We start from the raw sequence: 9,215 nt of genomic DNA on the forward strand, positions 1-9,215 counted from the left end.
TGAGAGTCTCACTGTGGACTCGGATTACAGCTTAGCCCACATCCTTGCTTAGCTTCTTGGCTTTGCCATCTTGTTCCCCTCGCTCTTCTCCTCCCCGCATCAATCCCTTGGACAAAAGTTCTGTGCCAGGCTCTGCCTCTAGGTGACCCAACCTAAAACACCTATCAAGGCAGGTTCACTTGTTTACTTGTTTCTTGGCCTCCCCAACCTGAAACTCCCTATCAGGCCAGCCATCAATCCTAACATATTTTCTAGCAAATGCCTCTCAGATTTATTTCTTCCTCCTTGTTCCCATTGCCCCCACATAATCACCTCACACCTGGATTGTGAAATTGGTCTCCTCTCCAACCTCCCTGCCCTTTCCTGTTTTTCCTTCCCCCCACCCAACATGACTCGCACGTAAACGCCAGATTAAAATCTCTTTAATGCCTTTGATCATACAGCTCCCCTACCCAAAAGTTTAATGCCTCCTGTTTCTAATGGCACTAGATAAAGATTCTTTTGTCTGCTTTCCTGGACCCTCACTGAGATCTGGCTTTCACCTTGTTTACTTAACCTCATTTTCCAGTATTTCTAATTTTCTATTCCAGCCAGCTCCTTCAAAATTCCACAAAGCACACTTATTCCCATCACACCAGCCCCACTTTCCCCTCCTACACTTTCCTAAACCCTGCCCATCAGTGGGAGGGCCACCCAGCTGTCTCCCAGTATCCACCCTTCCCTTCTTCTCAGTTTCCAGCTGGGCACAGGGGTGCCTGGAGTAAATAACACACATCCCAGCCTCCCTTGCAGCTGAATATGGTTAAATGACTTCACTTCAGCCTATTTCATATAAGCAGAAATGCTGTGCATTACTTCTGTCAATGGATTAAGAGGAAAGGATGTGTTTCTTTGCCCTTCTCTGTCCTACTGGCTGGAATGTGCAGCTTGGACAGCCATCTTAGATCATGAAGTAAAAACCACGTACTGAGGACGTGAGGCAACAAAGTGAGCTTCTAGCCAAGCCTGAACTGCCAGCCTTGATCTAGACTTTCTATCAGAGAGAATGAATTTATAGCTAGTAAACCACGATTCTAAATTTTTGTCTCTCACAGCTGAATCTAATCCTAACTGACACACATACTCAACTTTTCTGTTAACCATAATGAGCTTCTGTGGCTCACAACCAAAGGAAACCAAATGCTAAGGAAGGAAGGTAAAAGCTTTAGAAAAATTAAAGGAAGCTGAGGCAAAGTGCACAGGACTTTAGAACGACATTTCTAAATTATTACTGGCAGGGAAGTGACTACGATTATGTAAGGAGAAACTAGGCAAGCCCAGGCCAAATGCAGGGCTGGATTTTCATGCATTGTACACTGCAGAAATTATGGGCAGAGCAGATCTAATATGACTCTGAGTGTTAATAAGGTGGTTGAGCTGTACTTCGGTTCTGCTCACATCTTGTGAAGGGAGGAAAGAAGTGGATGCAAGGCTGAGCTGAGAAATATTTAACAGCTGCCTGGAGGTTGGGGGGAGTCTAATTAGCTGCATTTCCAGTTTCTGTGGTGTAAATATTCCCAACAAGGTCAACTTCAAGCTACCGACGTTATGTCACTTGGCTCACAAAATTCCTGAAAATATCACAATCTGCTCTCATGAGCTGGCTCCAGCACAGAAGGGGGCGGTGAGGGGCGCTGAAATAGCAATGCATGTAATGAACCTCACTGGGCGCCAGGCACTGTGAGAGCCATTTTGCATATATTATCTTCCTTAATCCTTCCACGCAACACTGAGGGGTAAGGCCAAACTTCCCCAACCATTAATCCTTTGGGGGAAAATTCCAATACATGTGGATTTATATTTTTATATCTTCTCCACAACCCTGGAAGATGCATTGGTCATTCCTATCATGGATAATTAGAAAAAGTAGGAAATGGAGGTTAGGAAGGAAAACTAGGGTGTAGTGGATATTATTTGGGTTTTGACAATGCAGCAATGACTCTGTCCTCCTCCTCTGACAATAGTCATTGGATTCTTTGGGGAATTACCTGTGCACAGTCCTACTGAGCTTTCAGTTAAGATGTCCATTCTTCCCCAGGCCCCTACCTAAACCAGACTAATCAGACTCTCTCTGCTGGAGCTTTGAATGATGAACATGAATGTGAGGGATGGAAAAAAACTAGCTGTCATTCATTCATTTCAGCAGGTAGCGAGAGCAAGACTTGATTCCTGCTATGGAGTCCCCAGAGCTGCCCTAGTTCCTGTGTTCCCTGAACATAGCTCTCTAGCCTTCCTTTCAGGCTGTGAGCTCTCCAATATCCTCCCAATGCTCAGCTTTTCTAAGTTAGCCATAATGAGTTTCTGTGGCTTGAAACCAAAGAAATCCAAATGCTAAGAAAGGAAGGTAAAAGTTTTAGAAAAATTAAAGGAAGCTGAGGCAAATGCAGAGGGCTTTAGAAAGGCATTTCTAAATCACTACTGGCAGAGAAATGGCTACAATTATGTAAGGAGAACCTAGGAAAGCCCAGTCAAAATGCAGGGCTGGGGCTTCCCTGGTGGCACAGTGGTTGAGAGTCTGCCTGCCAATGCAGGGAACACGGGTTTGTGCCCCAGTCCGCGAAGATCCCACATGCTGCGAGCGGCTGGGCCTGTGAGCCATGGCCGCTGAGCCTGCGTGTGCGGAGCCTGTGCTCCGCAACGGGAGAGGCCACAACAGTGAGAGGCCCGCGTACTGCAAAAAAAAAAAAAAAAAAAAAAAATGCAGGACTGGATTTTCATGCATTTCACTGCAGAAATTATGGGCAGAGCTGACCTTATATAGCTCCAGGTGTTAATAAGGTGTTTGAGCTGTACCATCAGATGCTCATCACAGGGTTGTTTTTTTTTTAAGCTTTTTTTTTTTTGTAAATTTATTTATTTATTTAGGCTGCACTGGGTCTTCGTTCCTGTGCGCAGGCTCTTTGTTCTGATGCACGGGCTTCTCTAGTTGTAGTTCATGGGCTCAGTAGTTGCAGCATGAGGGCTTAGTTCCCCAACCAGGGATTGAACCCAGGCCCCCTGCATTGGGAGTGCAGAGTCTTAACCACTGGACCACCAGGGAAGTGCCCTGGGTTAATAATCACAGGGTTATTAAGTAAAGGCAACTCAAACCATTTCACATCTAAAGTATCCAGGTTACCCTGTGTTTTTAGAATCACTGTGAAACAGATGGAAGTATTTTTTTTTTTAATATTTTGATCATTTGGGTGGAGGACCAGAGAGAAAACCCAGACCACTAAGCACTCTTAGTTAGCATTTTATCTTCTAGAAAGTAAGATGAATTTACAATTATCTCCTTTAAAACTATTAGCAGTAGAGATCCTGGCAGGTCTCTAGTAGGGAAGCCAGGAGTTGTATTCGGGTTTGTGTGACTGCCCAGCATTTCTACTAGTTCTATGCCTCAGCCAAAATTTTTCCCATCACCCCTTCCTGCAGTGATCTCACCCTGCTCTGAATTCCTAAAACGCTCGCTTTCCGTCTCAACATTCCATTCATTTGACATTCAACACGGTGATTTGCTGGGTCTTCAGATGAGAAAAAGTACTTGCTAAGCTCTAATACACCAAACAAATGTTAGTTATTATGTTACTGTGTATGTGCATATATTAGTGTGTACATGTCTAAAATATATACATATAATTGTACATATATGTGTATATGTATGTACAGTTATATAGTTATTATAGGTCTCTTATTTTCCCTTAACTAGGTTATAAACTTCTTGAGGCCCATTTATCCATCTTTCTGCCTTCCACTGCTCATAGTTGGAACACATTTGACAGTCAATCTACTGATGATTTGAGTGCAGGGACTAGCCTCCATCATTTCTATGACTTTCAGCCACTTATCTCCACTGCCCTCCTGTGTCCTACAGGGCTGCTAGGAGGACTGAATGAGATAATGGGTGCAGAGCACCTTGGGTTGGTTGGCTCCGTGTGGCCTATGACAGAAAAAAAACTCTCTTAGTTCCCCCTTCAACCTCTTGTATTCCTTTTCACAGAAGTTTGGGTCATGGCTATGATCAGAAACACGTTTCCGTTTTTCAGTAATAGATTTCTGAAGAAGTTGTTTCTAGAGCTCTGAATGGGCGGTAGGAGACCTCATCCAACCAAAGCAGACTGATCTTGACTGCTTTAAAAGTGTTGAAAGCAAATGAAAGCCATCAGCTCGCAGTGAATGTTTTCACAATGCAGCAGTTTTCCTTCTCTCACCCCGCTCATCATCTAGCCCGGTGCTGTCCTATAGAACTTTCTGTGATGACGGAAATGCACTATACCTGCACTTTCCAATATAGTAACCACCGGCTACATGAGGTTTTTGTACACTTAAAATGTGGCTGATGCGAATGAGGAACTGAATTTTTTTTAATTATTATTTCTTTTTTTTTTAATAAATTTATTTATTTGTTTATTTTTGGCTGCGTTGGGTCTTCGGTGCTGTGCCTGGGTTTTCTCTAGTTGTGGCAAGCAGGCGCTACTCTTCGTTGCGGTGCGTGGGCTTCTGATTGCGGTGGCTTCTCTTGTTGCAGAGCACAGGCTCTAGGACGCGTGGGCTCAGTAGCTGTGGCTCGCGGGCTCTAGAGCGCAGGCTCAGTAGTTGTGGCGCACAGGCTTAGTTGCTCCGCGGCATGGGGGATCTTCCCGGACCAGGGCTCGAACCCGTGTCCCCTGCATTGGCAGGTGGATTCTTAACCACTGTGCCACCAGGGAAGTCCCTAGGAACTGAATTTTAAATTGTATTTAATTTTAATCAATTAAAATTTAAATAGCCACATGCCACCATATGCGACAGCATAGAGCTAACTTAAGAGAATCTGGGTCTTTTTGTTCATTCATTAATTTATCATTCAATCAAAATCTACTGAGTACCTAATATAAGTTAGGCACAGTACTCAGCCCTGACAGGGGGTTCAATGGTTAGTCTCATGTGAAAGAGCTCAAAATTTCTTTGAGGAAGGGACTTCCCTGGTGGTCCAGTGGTTAAGTCTCTGTGCTCCCACTGCAGGGGGCATGAGTTTGATCCCTGGTCAGGGAACTAAGATCCCACATGTGGCATGGCCAAAAAATTGTTTGAGGAAACAAATGATCTTTTGAGATGACCTCAAGACCTTCATTTGTCTTCTGACTATACCATGTCCTCTTGAAAAAAGTAGCTGGAGATTTCTTAGGCATGGGTCACCCTGCAGATGTCCTTACCTCCCCGACATCCCCTGCTGGATTAGGATCCTTGCCTGAGCTAGAGGCAACCCCCAAGGGCTGGCAAGAGTCCAGCAATATGACCAGAGGAGAGAATGCCCAACAGGGCTGCCCATCAAGGTTATTCTACCCTGGGGCATGTGTGCATAACCCATTCAGAGTTTGAAAGTGAGACACAAGTAAGGACGCAAATATCAGAGCAGCGTAAAACCCCAAAGACAACGAGCTAGGGCAGTGAGCCAAATGATAATGTTAATAATGAGGATTGTTAAGAGGCAGGGAAGCGTAGAGGTTGGTTGCTTTGTCTCTGGAGCCAAACTTCCTGGAATTCAATCCCAGCTCTAGCCCTTGCTGCCATGCAAAGTTTCTGTGCTGTATCCTCACCCGTGAAAGGGATGTTGTAAAGGCCTTCTTCTCAGAGACTCACCACGAAAATTAGGTGAATAGAACATGGAATTGAACCAGAGTAAGCTGGTTCCAGCGTCCACTCTCTGACCGATGTGGTACACTGCTGGATTTGGGATGAGGTAGACTAGGGTTCGAATCTAACTCCCGCTATGTAATCTTGAGAAAGTGAGCTGCCTCATGGAACTTCTCATTTTCCTCTTTGGTAAAATGAGGATACAGACAATGATGACAGTGGAGGTTTGTGAAGGTTTAATGGATTGATTCCTGGGTAGTGCTCAGATTAGTGCCTACAGGGCACTGTGTGTGCCCAAGCAGCGTGGGCCTGTGTTACTTCACACTATGCACCGGGGCCCATGCAGGGCCACGCGGCAGACACTGAGGCTGGAGAGAGCGGCAGACGGAGAGATACTGAGCCACAGGGTGCGCTGGGTGGGCTGGGAGGTGGGGTGTGCTCCTGGAGCTGCTTGAACAGCAGGGTGGCTTGAAATCGCTGTGGCCTCCTGAAGACACGACATGCCAGTTCTTCAGGGCGCAGATTGCCGGATTCCAGCCTATCCCTGTGCCCTGAGGTAACCTGCATGTCAACCTGTTCTCTGACAAGGAAAACATTCTGACTTGACAGATTTGATGCAGGAACTTACAACAGGGATATTTTGATGCAGCTTCCTTAGAACAGTCCTGTCAGAGTGTAAAATGGTAAACCACGGCCATTTCTTATAAAGTTAAATATATTCTGAGTTATACTACTCCTAGATATTTGCTCAAGAGAAAAACACACGTCCACAAAAAAAGTTGTATATGACTCTTCATAGCAGTTTTATTCGTAATAGCCAAAATCAAGAAAAAAACACAAATGTCCTTCAATGGTGAATGAATAAGCCAACTGTATCATATTTATACAATGAAATACTATTCAGAAATCAAAAGGAAAGAACTACTGATTCGTGCAAGAATATGGATGAATCACAGAAATATTATACTGAGCAAAAGAATCCAGACACAAAAGAGTGCCTACTGTAGTTTTATTTATATGACATTCTAGAATAGGCAAAACTACAGGAACAGAAATCAGGTCAGTGGTCAGTAGGGGCCAGGAGCGAAGAGAGGGTATTGATTCCAAAGGGGCATAAGGAACTTTCTGGGGCAATGGAAATATTCTATATCATGATTGCAGTGGCATTTACACAACTATATGAATTTGTCAAAACTCATCAAACTGTACTCCTAAAAAGGATGGATTTTACTGTATATAAGCTATACTTCAATACACCTGGCTTTTTTTGGCTGTGTCACGAGGCTTGTGGGATCTTAGTTCCCTAACCAGGGGTCGAACCTGGGCCCTCAGCAGTGAAAGCGCTAAGTCCTAACCACTGGACTGCCAGGGAATTCTGCAATATACCTGGCTTAAAAAAAAAAAAAAAAGTAATATCACCAAGCACTACCAAATTCTATGTGAAAGGGTGGGAGTCAGAGAGAGACAGGATGAGCACAACACACAGGGATGGGCTGAGAGTATCTGGTTTGTACATTTCTCTTTTTTTGTTTTTGTTTTTTTGGCTCCTCCATGCGGCATGCAGGATCTTCATTTCCCAACCAGGGTCCAAACCCGTGCCCACAAAGTCCATTAACCACTGGACTGGCAGAGAAGTCCCTAAATGCTGACAATTTAATAACTTTAGGGGGCCTTGTCAAAAAGTCCCTGGCATCAAAATGGCTGCATCACAATGCCACGTGCACTTCTAAGCAATCAGAAAGATCAACAGACAAATATCTATAATATACTGTGTTTGGTGCCTCAAGCGATTTACATACAAAGTAGATGGACTACATGGAGGAGTCATGGGCACGGTTTCCCCAGGAGGTTGGAGAGAAAACAGCATGTGAAGAGTCCAATGGGTAAGAGTTTGGCATGAGTGAGAAAAAGTACAAAATCGTATATGATGCCCTAGCTCAGGGAGCAGGGAAAGCAGTCAGGGAGTTGAGAGAGAAGCCTGTAAAGTTGCCTGATTCAGGTTGGGAGGCCAGTGTCAGCCCCACTAGAGAGTTTAGAGGCACTGAAGTTACCAACCCAGACACTGACTTGGTCAACTCCTTCTTTTAACAAGAAAGCTCTGGGGAGGGAATTCCCTGGTGGTCCAGTGGTTAGGACTCCATGCTTCCACTGCAGGGGGCACGGGTTCGGGGGAACAAGATCCTGCATGCCATGCAGCACGGCCAAAAAAAAGAAAAAAGAAGAAAGCTCTGGGGAAGGCATAGAAGATAGAAGATGGAATGGAGGGAGAAGAGTTAGGAAGGTTCTCTGTGTCCCATCCTTGTCATTGTTTCCATTGAAATCAAATGTGCCTTTCTGGTAGTGTATTGTTCTGAATACCAAAAATATTAGGTAAGTCGGTCTCAACTAGGACACATCAGCCCCGAAGGTGGCTCAGGTGCCCAGTACTTTGGGACCCTCTGTCTCTTTCCTGAACTGGGGAACCCTAGCTCTCAAGCAACCTCTTCATTCGGGCTCCCAGGGTTACCACCAGTTGGTCTGTGTGGGAGATGCAGCAGTCACAGGAGCAAACCCAAATGGTCGTGGTTGGCAGTGGAGATCATCAGAGCCAAGGGACACATGATATTTTCAGCCTCCCCTTGTGAGTAATCCCCTTCAGTGTCGGGTGGTATTTCCAACCTGGGGAAACAACTGACCAATGGTCTGGGAAGAGAGAGTGTCATAAAAGGGCCAGGGCTGCCCGAGCCAGGATGACTGTAGCAATGGGGCCCAGACACTCTAGGGAATCCGTGAGTGATGGAGAGAGAACATGAGGGAAAGCAGGGCTACTGGCCAGCCCAGCCCAGCTTCCTCTTTCATGAGCTCATAGTCAAAGCCAGGCCAGACCGGGAGGGTGCCAGCAATTGACTGAGCTTGTTTTTTCCCTAACTTGGTTCTGAGTCACACAGGGCATCTACCCTTCCCAGAAGACCGCCTTAGGTTTCACCCCGGGGCAACCCAACCGATCAAACCCCAGTCCTAACACGCGATCCCCACTCGCGCTGGAGGTGGGCCAGCCCGGAGCACCCGCCCCACCACCCGCCCCACCACCGAGGCCTCTCTGGGCGGAGGCTGGACCCCTCCCAACCTTCAAAGAAAATGGCCTATGCAGGCAGCTGCTTTGGAGGTAGGAGAGAGGCACTGGCTAACTTTTGAACACACAGGGGAGACGCTGCTAAATCAAGGAGCTGCTGGGGAGGGAGGCCCATTCGAGAGCCTTTAATCTAAGCCCTTGACTTTACAGAGCAACTCATTCAGTAAATACAGGGTGTCTGAAAAGGCAGGACAAAAGGGGAAATGCTTCATTTGTTGCCCTTCCTGCCCATACCCCCACATTATGCTTTGAATTAAATCTCAGTCATATTCTCCAATGCTGACATTGGAGCAATCTACAGAGAGACTCCCACATGAACACCTCTAATATTAATGAATTAAAGAGCCCTGTGTTTCTAGCCTTTTCAGGTAGTCTGTATGCTGTAGACACTGAAAACAGAACGATGAACAAGATGGATGAAGTCCTGCTTTCATGGAGTTATAATCTGGTGAGAAGGAAACTGAGGCCA

The 9,215-nt window shown here is 45.7% G+C and overlaps 2 non-coding genes across 2 annotated transcripts; both read right to left on the minus strand.

Annotated features, from left to right (window-relative positions):
- Positions 1-3,006: 3,006 nt before the first annotated feature.
- On the minus strand, positions 3,007-3,079 carry TRNAG-CCC (transfer RNA glycine (anticodon CCC)). Its single transcript has one exon. It is a non-coding gene; the product is annotated as a tRNA-Gly (tRNA).
- A 3,854-nt stretch (positions 3,080-6,933) lies between these two features.
- TRNAE-UUC (transfer RNA glutamic acid (anticodon UUC)) lies at positions 6,934-7,006 on the minus strand. The gene has a single exon. It is a non-coding gene; the product is annotated as a tRNA-Glu (tRNA).
- Positions 7,007-9,215: the final 2,209 nt, after the last annotated feature.

This window comes from Lipotes vexillifer, unplaced genomic scaffold (genome assembly GCF_000442215.2).
Source record: "Lipotes vexillifer unplaced genomic scaffold, Lipotes_vexillifer_v1.1 scaffold657, whole genome shotgun sequence".
Taxonomy (NCBI): domain Eukaryota; kingdom Metazoa; phylum Chordata; class Mammalia; order Artiodactyla; family Lipotidae; genus Lipotes; species Lipotes vexillifer.